The sequence below is a fragment of the Nyctereutes procyonoides genome, unplaced genomic scaffold (genome assembly GCF_905146905.1).
Source record: "Nyctereutes procyonoides isolate TBG_1078 unplaced genomic scaffold, NYPRO_anot_genome, whole genome shotgun sequence".
NCBI lineage: Eukaryota > Metazoa > Chordata > Mammalia > Carnivora > Canidae > Nyctereutes > Nyctereutes procyonoides.
The window spans coordinates 4,605,004-4,622,508 of record NW_026575121.1 but is presented as its reverse complement, the minus strand read 5'-3'; the positions used below and the strand labels follow the sequence as shown (position 1 = coordinate 4,622,508).

Below are 17,505 nucleotides of genomic sequence, written 5' to 3'. Positions count from 1 at the left end.
CCCGTGCACTCACTCACCTGCACCTGTGCCTGGGCCCGCTGCCTCACCTGCTGTGTTAGGGAAGATCACCCATTTTCCTATGGAAGGCCATGGCCCCCGCCCCTTCTTAAAAACCTCACTCTATTTAGTGTCTCATTTCTCTTCTGGTTCATGTTTCTGCTTTCTCACCAAGCAATTCCCATGTACAAACATGCGGGTGTTTCTTCCTCTGATGGCACGTTCCCCCTGCCCCCAGCCTCTCTTCCATTTCTCTGCTCCCCTTTACCACAAGGTGATTTGGTTTGCTTAAACCCGCTGTAACCTATTTTTCTCCTTCCATGCTCTCTTTCACTCTTTAAATAAATTTTTTAAAAAATCAATTGTGGTAAAATACACATAGCATAAAATTTACCATCTTGACTATTTTAAGTGTGAAGATCAGCGGTAAATACATTCACAGTGTGGTGAGGCCACTCTCCAGAACGTTCTCGTCTTGCAAAGAATGAAACCCTGGACCTATTAAATAGTAACTCCCCACTTCCCCCTCCCCCTAGGCCTCGGCACCACCTTTCTGCTTCCTACCTGTATGGCTTTGACTACTCTACATGTTCCTTCCATTCTCTCTTAAACCTGCTTCTCTCAGGCTTTTGCTCCTGTGTTCCCCCTGCAATGCTCAGGGCCACCTGGGACCTCCACCTCACTCCATGCAACGGGTCATTGCTCAGCTGTGGACTGATGGGACCCAGCTGCAGTCCAGGGCACAGTGCATCCACTTGCTCCTCCTTGAAACATTCTTTTCTTTTTTAAAGATTTTATTTATTTATGAGACAGACAGAGAGAGGCAGAAGCACAGGCAGAAGGAGAAGCAGGCTCCATGCAGGGAGCCCGACATGGGACTCAATCCTGGGACCCTGGGATGACAACCTGAGCCAAAGGCAGATGCTCAACTGCTGAGCCACCCAGGTGGCCCCAGCTATTCCCTCTCTCTCAGAATCATGTCCCATCAGCAAATTCGGCTCCTGTCCTTGGTGAAGGTGTGCCCCAGACTGGCCACATCTCAACACTAGGCCACTCGGGCCTAGCCACCATGTCACCTTGCCTCAGTGATTGCAGGAGCCTTCTCAGGGGTCTTTCGGTCCCTGTCTTTGTTTCCTCACAAGCTGTTCTCGACACCCCAGCTTAGGAAGATCCTCTAAGAGGTGAGGAGGCCCAACTCAAAGCCCTCCGGTGGCCAGTCGTTGCCCTCTCTTTACCTTACGGAGAGAGAGCCCTCCTTGGTCTGCTACCTTGTGACCTCCCTGGTCTCAGTTTCTTATTTTCTCACCCTTACTCCATCTGCTGGAGCCCTGCACAAGCATCCCTGGTGCCCCTGCAGTGCGTCACCTTGCTCCTGCTTTAGGGCTTTAACATTCGCGGCTCACCCCTGGGCCAAGGCTTATCCCCCCAGATGGTCACATGACGTCTGCTCTTACCTCCTTCAGCTCTTCACCCAACGTCACCTGATTTGTGGGTCACCCTGTTTAAAATTGCCGTCCCCTCCTCCAGGCTTTCTCCTTGCTTTTTCCCTCTAGCAGGTACCACCATCTGACAAACTCTATATTTTACCTGCTAGTTGGGTTTAGGTCGCCCCACCTGAACGTCAACACCAGAGGGCAGGCGTTTTGAGAGTGTTCACATAGCAGGTGCACAAGTGTTTGATGAATGACTCTGTAGAGGAGAAGCTTTCTTTCTTTTTTTTTTTTTCTTTTTTTTTAAATGTATTAATTTATTAAAAAAATTTTTTTTAAATTTATTTTTTATTGGTGTTCAATTTGCCAACATATAGCATAACACCCAGTGCTCATCCCGTCAAGTGCCCCCCTCAGTGCCCGTCACCCCCAACCCCCACCCACCTCCCCTTCCACCACCCCTTGTTCTCTTTCCCAGAGTTAGGTGTCTCTCATGTTCTGTCTCCCTCTCTGATATTTCCCACTCATTTTTTCTACTTTCCCCTTTATTCCCTTTCACTATTTTTTATATTCCCCAAATGAATGAGACCATATAATGTTTGTCCTTCAAGGAGAAGCTTTCTTAAACAGAAGATTATAATTCCTTGTCCATTTCCCTCTCCCAGTAGTGCTAAGTTTCATTTGAAATTTCGAGTTCCGATTTTATCTAAAAGATAACAAAGCTGAATTTAAAATTCCCCAACACGACGAGTCTAGTTTTTTTTTTTTTTTTTAAAAAAGCGCTTACAACTGAAATCATAATTTGGGCTGCTCTGAACATTTTTATACACATGAATCATCATTAGCAGTAAAAACACTGTCTCTATTAAGTACTGGAAAACTTCTATGGATTTTCAAAGAGACTCCAATATAAGATTTGTTTTCGCTATCGACTATTCCATTTAAATGTTACAGTAGCCTTAGATTTCCTGAATCATAACCTAAAAATATCACCGGCGGTATCTTTGAGGGTTTTTTTTTTTAATATATTTATTTATTTATTCATAGAGACACAGAGAGAGAGAGGGGCAGAGATACAGGCAGAGGGAGAAGCAGGCTCCATGCAGGGAACCTGATGTGGGACTCGATCCCCGGTCTCCAGGATCACACCCTGGGCTGCAGGCGGCACTAAACCGCTGCGCCACCGGGGCTGCCCTCTTTGAGGGTTTTTTTGATAGCAGTTCGTGGTCACATTTGTGGTCTTCCTTCGACCTCATTAGCATATGTTGAAATTTGTGGATAGCTTTCGAGATTTTGCCTCACTTGAGATTGATCGACTGCTCGTAATTAATTAACACCGTCTGGTATAAATTTTGAATTCTGTATGATTTCTACTTCAAAATGATGGCTCTTCTCCTCACTCTAGTCACGTAACACAAGTACTTGGCACGTTGAATAACGGATCGTCTGGCTAGTGGGGCTGTGGTTTAACTTCATAGTTCATAAAAGGAAAGATTCGTTTCTTTATCTTCGTGCTGTCTTAAAATGTACCCGTGCCTTTCCATGCCATTTAGAAAGTCTCCCAGAGGATCAGTAATCTTATCTTTTGTAATGAAAGATCATACATGGCCTCATGCCTGAGATTATTTACCAAATTTTAGGAAAAAAGGATAATATTTGATTTGCCTCTAAAGGATTCTTTTCTCCCCCCCCCCCCCCGAGGGCAAAGGAAGAGAGAGAGAGAATCTTAAGCAGGTTTCACACCCACCGTGGAGCCTGACTTGGGGCTCAGTCCACAACCCTGAGATCGCGACCTGAGCCAAAATCACGAGTTGGGTGTTTAACCCACTGAGCCACCCAGGTGCCCCTAGAAGGCTCTTTGTGATAAATAAGACCAAATCAACACTATATGTGAAAGTGCTAATCTTTGGGAGGTAGTACTCACTTTCTCAATTGTTTTATTGGGTATTTTTGAGGGATATAGGGAAAGAATCTAACCCATGGTTAAGGTCAACTGAAGTCCAATAGACTATTTCACACAATATACTTGATGTCCTATATATATACACACACACACACTTGATGTCCAAAAGCCTCCAACGAAGGTAAAAGTCCTGGAAAAACTTTATGGCTTTGGTCATTCTTATGAGAAGGGGCTTTCTTTCCGGCAAATAACATTGCTTTTATGGTGGAGCGTTTCGGTATTTATGTAATCATCAACTCACAATAGCGCATTGTTTCATTCTTGATAGTGAGCCTGGAATGATAATAAAACTCTGGCAAGTCTGGGACCACAGAGTTCAGAGTTTGCTCCTGTCTCCACCCCCCCACCCCCAGCCCCGTGTACAGAAAGTCCACTCCCTGCCTCTGACTCCAACACACAAATGTGCCAAGTCCACACTCCTTAGAGCTCTTGGGACTCCCTTCCTTTGCATTCCCCATATGACTCTTTTGGTGGAACTTGCGAGATCCCCCACTGACTAGCGGCTAGTCTTCCTCTGCTTATGCTATGACAGAGACCACCCATGACCCGGCTGCTAAGAGACTGTCCTCTGCCTGCGGCTCAACTGGGGTTTGTCACATTTTTAAATACTAACCATGTGCTTTTAGTCAAGGGGCCTTTGAGCGTTCTAGCCACACAGGAAAAGCTCTCCGTGTTGCAGCCCAGAGAACCTGAAGTCCTGGGCCTCCCCTCCCAGCACCTGAGCAGGTGCTGTGTCTGCCCTTCCAGGGCCTGCCCTCCCGCCCCGACTCCGTGTTTCCTCCCCAGGGTCTCAGGAGCCATGTCCCCAGCAGGGCCCCACAGCATCTCCTTTGGGCTCCTCTGCCCCCCCTCCAGGGGACCCCTGCTCCTGTGCCAGCCACCTGCCATCATCCCTCTTCGCACACCTCTCTGGCATTAAAGGCCGGGCTCTTCCTTTCTGTGCAGTGCGACTGTTAGGGCCCGAGCTGTCCCAGTTCTGTTTCCTTCCTTCGCTGTCATTTGTTGGGTTCTAAGCACTGCTGCTTCCTGTGCATCATTTCACCCTCTCTTCCTGACACCAAGGAGGTGCAGATGTGTTAGGCACACAGGGTGGGTACCTCGACGGGGGTGTGTGTGTGGCGCAGGTGAGTGGATGGACCCAGGGAGAACACTGAGGCCAGTTGGGTGCTCATGTGGTGGTGCTTGGTCGCAGAGCTCCATGACACTGTCCCGGTGTCCCTCTCTAAAGCTGCCCCTCGGGGATCCCTGGGTGGCTCAGTGGTTTAGCACCTTTGGCCCAGGGCGCGATCCTAGAGCCCCGGGATCGAGCCCCGCGTCGGGCTCCCGGCATGGAGCCTGCTTCTCCCTCTGCCTGTGTCTCTGCCTCTCTCTCTCTCTCTCTCTCTCTCTCTCTCTCTCTCTCTCTCTCTGTCTATCATGAATAAATAAATAAATATTAAAAAAAATAAAGCTGCCCCTCTATCAGGCTTCCAGCCCCACAGGGTTCGTAAAATCTGGTATTCTAGGGAATTTTACGTTCCAGGATAATGTTTGTATCTTGTGACCATTTTAGAAGACTTTCATTTTTTTTTTCCAACTGTGATAAAAATAACATACAGCAGAAAACTTACCATGTTAACCATGTGCAAGGTGAAGCTTGGTACACTGTCCTGGTGGTGCAGCCATCACCACCGCCTCTCCACAGGGCTCTCTTTACCTGCATAGCTGCAAAACAGTAGCTCTTGAGGCTGCCTCCCTGCTGGCCACCGCCCTGCTACTCTCTCTCTCTGACAAGAAGCAAGTGGAATCATACAGTATTTGTCTTTTTTTGTGGCTGGCTGGCTTATTCCACTTAGCAAAACGTCCTCAGGTTTCATCCACTCGTAGCACGCATCAGAACTTCCTTCCTTTTCAAGGCCGAATGACCCTTGTGCACACATGCCCTATTTTCCTTATCTGCTCATCCCTTGGTGGCCATTTGGGTTGTTTCCCACCTTCTGGATATTGCAAATTATTCTGCTGAAAGCATTTACGGTTCATAAGAAAAATGAGCCTTTCCCCTTTGAATTAGTGTGGCCATTTATTTATTTATTTATCTATCTATCTATCTATCTATCTGTCTATCTATTCATTTATTTATCTATTTATCTATTTATTTTTAGTGTGGCCCATTTTAAAGATGAGTACTGTTGATGTCTCTGAGCCCAAAATTGCCTTCGAGCAAATGGGAAATGATTCACGGTGCCGTGAAACCTTAGCTAAACAGAATCGCCCCAGATGGGTCATGACAGAGAGGCTGTAACCACCCAACATGTCTTTGTTTTGAGTAACTTTACAAGAGAACGTTAAAAAAAATTACTTCCACACTTCCCTCCCGTCTTCGACGGAACATCTTTAAACACAGTTTAATCCTCAAATGTATGAACTCCTACTGGACCGTTCCGAGTTGTTAGTATTCTTCTTATGTCACAACTACATTGTGATGTTATTGGGGGGGGGCTGACACCGCATTTTAATTTTTTTAATTTAAAATACTGAAAATTTGAAGTGTAGGTCGATCTCCCTATTACTGTTCCTGGTAAGCAGTGTACTTTCTTACGGCTCTCTCTTCTTTTTCCTTATTTGTTTGTTGTTTCTGAAATGCTGTGGGGCTGGAACAGTTAATAATAGCATTTGTTAGAATTTGTGTTTAAGAGTAGAAAGCCTTTTTTAAGTGAAATGATTATACTTTGGGGCATGACTTCCGCCCCGCCCCCCCGACCCTTGCCCATACCTATGCTGTCTTTTAAAAATCTATAACCTGATTTTTTTTTTTTTTGTAGGGGGGGAACGGTGCTTTGGATAGGAGAGGTACAATAAAGAAATCAGTTTTTGCTTTCAACATTTCAGTCATGCATTTGTTACTAAAAGGCCACCTGCATGTAATGAGCTCTTTGGCACTTGGTGGGTTCAGGAGGTATCACCTGCTAATAAATCACTGCACCAGGAGTCTAACCTGTCACTAGATGCTTTTGGGGCATTTGCCAAAATTAATTTCTATTTCCTCCTGTAGCCTCAGGAAGGGAAACTTTCCAACCAGTGGATGCATTTTCCACTCAAAATACATTGCCTTCTTTTTATTATTATTCTTTTATCTAAGATTTGTTGTTATCATGAGGCATTTATGTGTATGGTGTGCTTCATGAGATTGTCAGATTTTTTAAAAATGATTTTATTTATTTATTCATGATAGACATAGAGAGATAGAGAGAGGCAGAGAGAGAAGCAGGCTCCATGCCAGGAGCCTGACGCGGGACCCAATCCTGGGACTCCAGGATCACGCCTGGGCCAAAGGCAGGTGCCAAACTGCTGAGCCACCCAGGGATCCCCGAGATTGTCAGATTTTAAGCTTCTTCCCAGCCCAGGCAGTATTATTTCTTGCCAGAAATACTCAGAACCCAGCATTAGGTAGCCTAATGATAGAGACTGTTCTTAGAGGGCTTCGCTCTGTGCGGGCCGCTGGTCTCAGGACTTTCAAGCTCTCAATCATCTCATTTAATCCTTCCAAGAATTCAGTGGGATAGTACTGTTATTATCCTCATGTTACAGGTAAAGAAACTGAGGCATAGAGGAATGAAATAATTATTTCCAAGTCCACCCAGCTGAGTGGTGGAACCAGGATTTGAACCCAAGCTGTCTGACCTCAGAACCTGCTTTCCCACTCCGTTCATTCGACAAATACTTATTAAGCCCTTAGTGTATACCAGTCAACAGTGCAAAATCCCAGCCTTCCCTAGACTTACGTTCTAGTAGGTTGAGAGAGAAAATTAATGACCATAATACATGAGTAATGGTATGTTTCGTCAGGAGGCTATCTAAGTGCTAAGAAAGGGAAAAGTGTAGAGCAGCATGAGGAGGTTAAGAGAGAGACGTTGAAAGTTTAAAGGGGCAGTCAGGGAAGGCTCGTGGCTCCTACTGAGGAATCATTGAACTCCTCTCTACTGTTTGGCAAGATTTTTGTTGTTGTTGTTGTTGATCTGTGAGAGATGTCGCCTGAGACTTTGCCCAACTCCCTCAAAACTTTCATGAACCTGCTGATCGCTTCACTGCCTGGAGCAGCACGCCCTAACTTCAGTGCATTCCCGAATGTGCAGGTGCCCAGGAGCCCCCCCCCCCACCACGGGGGCTGGGTCGTGGGGCTGGGCAGGGTGTCCGTGCCAAGGGACAAGTTGAAGTGGGGGGCAGTAAGATGCTGGGGGCATTGTGGAGCAGGAGGCAGGTCAGAAAGATCTCGCTGAGCTTCTTCTACGGAGCCCCCTGCCTACCCAGGTGCAAAGGGATATGGACTATCCAGAGAGGGCAGGTGCTCCAGACCGAGCTTCCACTGAGAACTGTCTCTGAACTGTGGTCCCGGCAGTGACCAAGCGAGAGCGTGGAGATGGCCAGGCGCAGAGCACCCCTCCTCAGTGTCCGGAAAGTAAGAGGCCCCGTGCTCTGGTTGCTGGGCCAGGAGTTTAGATTCACATGTGAAGGATACACTTTGACCCCGTTTTATCAAAACATCATGATCAGTGCTGAGATTCTGGAATCAAACTTCTGCAATCACATGTTTATTGTTCAGCTTGAAAAATGTATCATTTAGGTCTCGCTGGGGCTGCGCAGGGTTTTCACTTCCAGGACGAGGCCTCCTCTTCTGACCAGAAAGCAAGCCTTTCTGGTCAAACGGGGTTCCCCGCTCTACAGCCTGTCGCGCCTCTGCTTGGCGGCTGCTGTGGCTGGTAGCTCAGGATGCTGTCGCCGGGCTGCTGGCCTGGCCCTGTCCTCCGGAGGCACCGCGCTCCCCTTTTACACGAAAACAGCACCGGCTTCCGATGGTGCTGACTGCACACCAGATTCCGCCCACTGTTTTTCTAGCCTCCCCGGCTTATTTTTATTCATCGGGCTCCTTTATTTTAGGGATCTGCAAAGCTTGTGTTGGCCGTGGCGAGACTTCTTGTTTTATTTCTGGCTGCACAGCTTTCATGTCAGTGCTTCGATTAAGAAGCGGACACGGGGAGGACGTGGTGCTGGGGTTCTGGTTTGCTGCCTGGGTGCGTGTGCACAGAACCTGGGGTCCCCCCCTCCGGGGCAGGGCTCACCTCCAGGGGGGCCGGCAGCAAAGGAGGATGGTGTCCAGCTCAGCCTGGGAAACCAGGTGCCTGTGACACATGCTCTTCTTTCTGGAGAAGATATTGGGCACCTGCTCAGAGGTCACAGGGCTATGGGGTCACTTAACGTATCCTGATTGGGTATCCAAAATGGATCTGCTAATTAAAAATTAAAATTAAAATTAAATTAAATTAAGTTAAATTAAATTAAAAAATAAAATAAAAAATAAGAGATAGCCACATGAAAACTGGTCTCCCCTCTGTCACAGTCCCGTGAGGCAGAACCAAAAATAGTTCAGGGCAAGGGTCTATTGAAGTGTCACACCCCTGGGTTACCTTGCTCCTGCCACATTCTAGCTCTGTATCCTCAGGCTAGTTACCTAACCTCTCTGGGCGTTAGTGTCCACACCTAACTGAGAGCTATAATAGCACCTGCCTCATTAGGTCATGATGAGAAGTCAAGGAGGAAAAAAAACCCCTATATTTCTATGAATGTCTGTAATTCATAATACATAATAAGTCCTGTCCAGGTCAGATTTCTGCTGCTGTGACTATATCAAGAACTAGTTGAAGAGAGACTTAGAATAATAATCTAATTGACCCACGGTTAACTGTGGATCAGCTCAGGCCTCCTTTCCCAAGTTAGGATTCGTGGTAAAGGTACCAGTGGGCTCTCTCCAAATCCAGCCACTCCTGGGCCCTCTAGTCTGCCCTTAGGAAAGTGCCACCTGTTGGACAGGCTGGGTTTCGGGAGGGAATCTGAGAGGTTGGATCATCTGCTCAACTGCATTTCCCTTAGGATCGAGGTACTCAGCTGGGCATCCAAGGAATGCTGATTCCAGAGCCACATTCTAAAATTTATGGCCAAGGGCCTCCGGCTTCAGGGCTCTAAAAAACTTTCCTGGTGATTCCGGTGTACCAGCAAGACTGAGAAACAGTAGGCCAACATTTTATTTAGGAAACTAGCAGGCCCTTAAGTTCTGCTGTAGGGGTGGTACCTCTATGTATTTACAACAGAATTAGCAATAAACAATGAAAACGAACACAGAGTCTTCGTCTATATTTATCTACCTTTACAAGCTTACTGACCTGTCACTCAGAGCTTAGCGGGTCTTTTCACAGCTCCTGAGCCCCCTTTGCAGCTGGTTTTGGTTGTATTGCAAGAGAAAGGTTCTGTTTGCCTTCTTACCACTTGCCCATTGTCTAGGAGTGCTTGTTTTTTTGGTCTTCCTGGGTTGGAGAACCTTCTTTGCTCTCACCTTGGCCTGTCTGTAATGGTTGGCGGAGCGGCCACACTCCTCCTTGGGCTCTGCTGCCCTCCTGGCAGGGCTGTGCCCTTTCAGAGGCCGAGTCAGAGGCTCTCACATCTGCATGCACACTGTGGACGGTCCTCTTACATATTTGATTACAACCGAGCCCTAGATTTCTTCCTCCTGTTGCTGTTCCTCCTCCCCGTCCTCCCCCTCCGCCTCCTCCGTTCTCTTCTTCTTCAAGAAGGACCAGACCTCGTTGTATTTCTTTGTTTTCCACCAACAGGAAAGATTTTGCACAAATTTGTATATGTCATTCTCCCTCCCCCACCCCCACCCTCACCCCCAGTATTTATAATTGGATTATCGACTCTGGGTCATCAAAGCCAAAACATCATAATCCAGACTGGCTTCGGCCCTTCTGGACAGCTTTCCCCTGGTGCTTCTGGGTGCTCAAAGATACAAGGTGATTTCTGCATTAGCCTGAGTCAACCACGGGAAAGCACATGTCCCTGTTCTTTTGTTTGTTTGTTTTTTTGGCACCCTTTTTCTGCCTTCCAGTAATAAAATTAATTGCAAATTAAATGATACTCGGAGACAAGTAGGAAAAGTAAGTCATATCTCTGAACACACGTTCGAAACTCTTCAGCGAACAGAGTGCTTACGTAAGGCTGGCGTAATTAGCCGTTTAGGCCAGGATTTCTACTTACCAGGTTTCCTGTAGCTGTTTCCAGAATTGAGCCCATTAGCTGACATATTGTTTTCAGTACTTGAATTTCTGAACATCATGTTTATAACTGTCTTCCCCTCTGGGTCTCTACACAGAACATGCTGGTTTTCTTTTGATTGCATGTTGGATGAATAGAGACGCAGTGAAGATTAAGTGCCATCTCCTCCTATTACCCTCGCTGAGGGTCACATCCTGATCTTGCTGGCAGTGTTCTGTGGGGAAAGAGTAGTCTCATGTGGGGAACTCAGTCGGGCCCTAGACGTCCTTAGGTGTGGGTATGAGTGCTCTTCTCTGCGGCTCTGGGCAGGTGGCTTATGCTTTCTGAGCCTCGTCTCTCGGAATGTGGGAGCACTGCTCCTTGCGGTGGTCTAAATGAGGTACCAGATGCAAAACCCCAGATACAGTGTGGGGCACAGTGGATGCCCTCAGTGGATGGTACCGCGATTTACTCACCTGGCTTTTAGCTCTTTATATGCACCTTTTTCCCCTCTTCAGCACAATGCGAAGAACATCTTACCTGATAGTTCATTCTGGGTTTGCTTCAGCTCACTTTTCAAATGATAAACTCCTTAAAAGTAAGCCTATGTGTTTTTCATTTCTTCAGAAACCATGGAGTGAGTGTTGATAAATAAGTCAGTAATTCATCATATGGGTAATGAACTGAAATAAGAAAGGGAAGCTCTCTCTCTTTTTTTTTTTTTTTTGGTCTGTTTTTCAGCTTTGTTTGAATGTGAGCGATGTCGATCTAGGCAACTGTTTTTATATAGGCGTTGAATGAGTGTGAGCTGTGTGCAGATTTTGTGATTTTCACGTGGAAACTAGAACACGAGTGCAGGATGATAGGGAGCACGCTGCCTGGGTAGATTCTCATTCACAAAGTGGACAGGGAGCTCTGTTCATGTGGCTCCTAACGTAGGCTCAGGCCTGGCCGATGCCCGCTGCTTACACCTTGTAACTCGGTTTATAACGAATAGCCCGAGTCCTTTCAGAGCAAGGATTCTTGAAAAGATACATAGAGAACAGCAATAGTTAAAACCAAGGCTTGAAGGGGCGCCTGGGGGGCTCAGTTGGTTAGGTGTCCAACTCTTGACTTCAGCTTGGGTCATGAGATCGAGCCCCGGTCTGTTAAGCTTCTGCCTTGGGCTCAGGTCCTGGTCCCAGGGTCCTGGAATCGAGCCCCGACTTAGGCTCCCTGTTCAGTGGGGAGTCTGCTTCTCCCTCTGCCTCTGTCACCCTCCTGCCCTGCTCATGCTCACCTGCTCTCTCTCTGTGTCTAATAAATAAAATATTTAAAAACAAACAAGGACTAAAGGGGAGATATCAGATACAGATTAAAACAAGGGCAATTTAGGTTTTACCAGGTACACTTGGTCTTCTCTGAGCAGGCAGGACTAACAACCATCTATCTCTCCAGAAGCTCTAAGCTCTAAGCTTTGCGCACGACGCTCCTGCTCCTGGGGTGTAAAATGATCCTGCCAGGGAGGAAACCACAGAGAAGGAAAAGTGCTGGAGCTTCCCCTCAAATCTGGAGATTGTGGAGGAAGACTCTGAAATGGGGCAAGAGCACAGGACATCTGTATGGTGACTAGATGAGACGCATACATCGATCAGATCATTATTCTAGCATTTTTAAGCCAACTGTTAATAATGATGCTGTTAGTGGTTAGCCAAGAATTAAATATTAGCTTAATTTATAAACCATTATATGATTTCTTTCTCCTACCATTGCATTTTCCCCCAAGTTTGAAAACAGCACTTTTAAAATTAGATTATTTGATAAGTATATAGATTTTACAATGAAAGGACAAATTTGTAAAAAAAAAAAAAAAAGACGTGCCAGTATTTATGATCTGTCGGTTTGTACATTAAAACTTTTTTGTGATATTCAGCTGCTGCTATAATTATGATGAAACAAAATCACTTGGATCCTGAATACTTTCTGACAGAGAATACTTGAATTCTGAATAGTTTTTATTGATTCACAGAAATCTTAGATCTGAAAAGAATGTTAGAATTTACCCAGTTGCATATACTCTAACTTTAGAGTATATGTTTTTTTCAGAAACAGAGACCTGGGAAACTGAGTAACTTTGTCAAACATCGCAGGTGGTTATAGATTTAGATTTATTGGTTATAGATTTACATCTCCATCTCTGATTGGAGCGGTTTCTGACATTGATTTGATATCCCATGATCTTGGAAAAGGTTCATAGTTACACGAGAGCATTTCTGTGAAAACTCCTATATCCCCCCCCCTTTTTTTTAAAGCATTAGTGACCCTGAACCTAATAAAAACATTATTATTATTAAAGTAGTTATCGAAACATTCCACTTGCTGGTATCCTCGTAGCAGTTCTCAGGAGAGGTAAAGTTTTGAACATAAACTGGAACTTCAGTAGAATTTTCCTTTCGAGTTGAACCTGAAGGAAAGAGCACATAAAAGTTTTCTGGGCAAATTTCCAGCATCGTAGCACATGAGGTTTGCCATGTCTCCTAAAGAGTTTCAGGAAGAAAGAATGCAAGAGACTTGTGGAATTTTTTTCTGTTGAGGTTTCTAAACGTTCATGAAAGAGGCTTGTTTTTCCCTTAATTAAGAGCGTGGGACTTCACAGCTTGCTTTGGCTTCTTAACTCTTTTCAAGTCCAAGAAAATTCTGTGTGTAGAGAGAGAATAAGAAGGTTGGTAGAAAGTTGTATGTATACACACACACACACACACACACGTGTTTATATACTGTAGAGAATACATGCACATATATATTGAATCCATTTCTTTTTTTTAAAAATATTTATTTATTTATGATAGACATAGAGACAGAGAGAGGCAGAGACACAGGAGGAGGGAGAAGCAGGCCCATGCCGGGAGCCTGATGTGGGACTCGATCCCGGGACCCCAGGATCGCGCCCTGGGCCAAAGGCAGAAGCCAAACCGCTGAGCCACCCGGGGATCCCCTGAATCCATTTCTATGTGCAAAATCAAGTGAGCAGTGCATTCCCACTTCTAAAGGTGCAGCAGGGTGTATGGTGGTGGGGTCTCCTTCCCACTCCTATTCTCTCAGCAAGAAACCCTCTTTTTAGAAACAACCACTTCTACTAGGTTTTTTTTTTTTTTTTTGCGGCTTCCAGAGATAATCCATTTAGATTTGTGTATCTATTTACAGCTATGTAAATATTCATTTGAAACCCCAAACACAGAAAAGTAAAATAAAACCACAAATACTATATACGCTGTTCTGTACCAGGCTTTAAAAAAAACCTGTAATATGTCTGGGAGAGCGTAGCAGATCGGCGCATAGAAAGCTGCTTCATTCATTTTAATGACGGCGTAACAGCAGCACAGCATTATGGGCTATAATATTTAATATTACATCCCGCCACCTGAAATATTAATATTATGTTAATATTTATTGATGGATTTGAGTCTAGTTTTATTTGTATTTATTAATAGCATATTGATATATAACCAGACTTCCACTGATATTTAACTTGCTCTCTAGCTTTCGCTCTTTCAGACCAGGCTAAAAACTATGTCATTTGCACACACAGGAGTTTAGATGAGAAGGATTTCGAGGTTGAACGAAATACGCACATGTTGTAATTGTGATCGGTTTTGCTAACATGTTCTTCATTTACATCACCATGTCCTCAGCATTATCATGTGGCCATCAGACTTTTTGATACTTACTTGTAGCTGCGATTTGCATTGCTCTAACGTGAGGTTGATCATTTTTTCATGTGTTTAAGAGTCATTTGTGTTTCCTTTTCTGTGAGCCATCTGTTCTTTTCTTTTTTCTCCCTTCCTCCTCCCTCCCTCCCTCCCTCCCTCCCGCCTTCCTTCCTTCCTGCCTTCCTTCCGTCTGTCTGTCCTTTTTTTTTTTTGGGTTTCTGACTTATTATCACTGACCGCAGAAGCTCTTTATAGGTATAAAAAATTAGCCTATTGGGTTTATGAATTGCAGGACTTCCCACCTGCCCCTCATTTCTCGATTGTCATTTATGTTTTTGGTGGAGCTTTGGTTTGCTTTAAAATGCCATACGTTGGGATCCCTGGGTGGCACAGCGGTTTAGTGCCTGCCTTTGGCCCAGGGCGTGATCCTGGAGACCCGGGATCAAATCCCACGTCGGGCTCCCGGTGCATGGAGCCTGCTTCTCCCTCTGCCTGTGTCTCTGCCTCTCTCTCTCTCTCTCTCTCTCTCTCTCTGTGTGTGACTATCATAAATAAATAAAAATTAAAAAAAATAAAAAATAAAATGCCATACGTTTTGTTGTAACGTGTCGAATTTATCAATCGGGTGTTAGGCCATTCATAGGAAGACTTTCTCCATTCTAAGCTGATCATTTAATTCCTCTAGAATTTATTGAGATAAAGGGGTGACGTAGGTCATCCTTTGTTTTAGATGGCTGTCCAGTTTTCTCAAACTGCTTAGTGACCTTACATCTTTTCCCTGTTGACTTGAAATGTCATCCTTCCTGCACACTTGGTTTCCATGTGTATCTTTGACCTGTTTGTAATCTGTTCTGCTGACTTGTTCTCACCTGCCCATCGTCCTGCCTTATGATGTGGCTGTTAATGTCTAGGAGGGCGGGTGGCCCTCAGAGCACCTTTTGTGTTGAGAGATACCCTGTTATTTGTGTGTTATTTTACCACATGAACGTTAAAGTCAACTTGTATAGTAACCTCAGCAAATTAAAAAAATACATATCTTAGAAGTGTCGTCTTTGGATTGTGAGTTCATTCCGTTAATACAAAGCTTAGAGAGAATTGACACCCTTTGAATCTTGTCCTTTTTATTTACAATCATGGGATATCTTTTGTAACCTTTCTTTTTTATTGCTTAGTAGCATTTCCAAGTTTTCTTCCTATAAACTTTGCATATTTCTTAAGCTTTTCTAGATTTTTATACTTTTGTTATTATAATAAGTTAGGTTTCTTATGTTGTATAATTTTGCCTGTGTGTGTGTGTGTGTGTGTGTGTAGGCTTTTTGTTTTAGCATCATTTTCTACCTTGTAACTGTTTTTGAAATAGTTTTTCTGTTGATATTTTTGGGTTTTCTGGGGAAACATATTATTTGCGAATGATGATTATTCTTTTTGTTTCCAATTTTGGTTTTTTTTTTTTTTCCTTATCCATGTCATTGGCTAGTATCTAGTGAACAATAGTAAGTATTAATAGTGCTAGTAATGTCTTATTTTGACTCTGCTGGTGTAATATTATTCCCAGTCATTTGAGATTTAGCAGTAAATAAAAGAATTCTCTCTCACTCATATGCGTGTGTGTGTGTCTGTAATTATATAAAGAAATAGCCAACTATTCTTTATTGAATGATTACATTAAGAATGAATATAAATATTCTAAACCCATGTTTTGATTTATGATGATGATGTGCCGTTTAGTAAAATTGCTAGAGATCACTGAATTGTACACATAAAATAGGTCAATTTTATGATATATAAGATATACTTCAATAGGTCGTTTTTGAAAAAGAATAAATATAGTATTTTATCAGTACCTTTTAAATATCTGTGGAAGTGATCAAACACTATTTTGCTTTTACTCTAGTTACACAGTGAATTGTTTAAATAATACGAAATCCTTATATTCCTATAATAAGTCCCACTTACTCATAGCATGTTAATCTTTTTATGTACTGCTCAGTTCTGTTTGCTGGTTTCTAAATTTAGGATTTAACATTAGTATTTAGAAGGGAGATTTATAAGTAGTTTATTTTTTGTGTATTTTCTCTGTTAAGTGTTGCTATCACCATTATACCTTATTGTTTAAATAAATATTTAGGAATTTTCCTTCTTTTGCCTTATATAGAATTGTTTAAATATTATCAGAATTGTGCCTTTAAACATGCTTAGAACTCACTTCTGAAGCCATCTAGGCCTGTTTTCGTTTACTTATGTATTTATTTCTCAGAAGGGTAGTCAGGAGGGTAGCCCTTTGACTTTGATTTCATTATAGAATTGACCTATGTAAACTCTCTCTGTTTTTTTTTTGTTGTTGTTGTTGTTTTGTATTGTTTTTGTTTTTAATGGAGTCTGATTCCCTAAGTATAGATCACATGTTATTTACTAAACATCTTCAGGTCATACTGATTGAGTCCCTCCTGATGAAGGGTGATACGATCAATAATGTTATTGTTTTTGAGAGTGGTAGCTCTTTTCTTATATTTGGTGTTTTGTGGTATTTGACAGTTATGCCTACCATTCCCAGATGTAGATGTTAAGGACTGTTCCTTATTTTTGTTGTTGAGATGGTGATATTGTAAACCATGACGTGTGTTTACACCCACTGTAGACCACCATTATCATGGTCTTTGGTACACTTGGTGAAGAGAGCTCAGTTTTATTGCTGGTCATGTGGCAGACACACGGCCTGTCCTTAAGAGAGACACATTTGATCTGTCTCGGTTACACATTGTAAGGTTCTCAGTAATTCCCGTGGATAAAATATTTGTTTAGTATCTACTGTGTGTGTGTTTGCAGAGGATATAATATTCCAAGAGACAACGTATGTTATGAGTGCAAAATTGAATTAAATAATATTATGGTAAAGATTATATTCAGAGATATTAAAAGATACATTTTCATGCTTGCCTTGGGGACAATGACGTTGAAATGATTTTCAGATAGAATGGAAAATAAATATTGATTCAGTCACCCTTATATCTGGCGATGATTGTTTCAGCAATATTTTTGCTTTTACAAAGGAATGGGGTAATAGGCCAGGAAGAGGAAATCAACCCTGGAGTAACAGCTACAAAAAATGAAAATGCTGATCCTAATTTAGATTATGTTTATTTAAAATTTTTTTAAATTTTTTTTAAAGATTTATTTATGATAGTCACAGAGAGAGAGAGAGAGGCAGAGACACAGGCAGAGGGAGAAGCAGGCTCCATGCACCGGGAGCCCGATGTGGGATTCGATCCCGGGTCTCCAGGATCGCGCCTTGGGCCAAAGGCAGGCGCCAGACCGCTGCACCACCCAGGGATCCCCAGATTATGTTTATTTTAAAACATGTTAA

At 43.6% G+C, this 17,505-nt stretch overlaps 1 protein-coding gene across 5 annotated transcripts in view; it reads left to right on the top strand.

Moving 5' to 3' along the window:
* LRCH1 (leucine rich repeats and calponin homology domain containing 1) overlaps nt 1-17,505 on the top strand; it is a 199,927-nt gene that overhangs the window by 78,053 nt on the left and 104,369 nt on the right. The gene's annotated exons all lie outside the window — the stretch shown is intronic.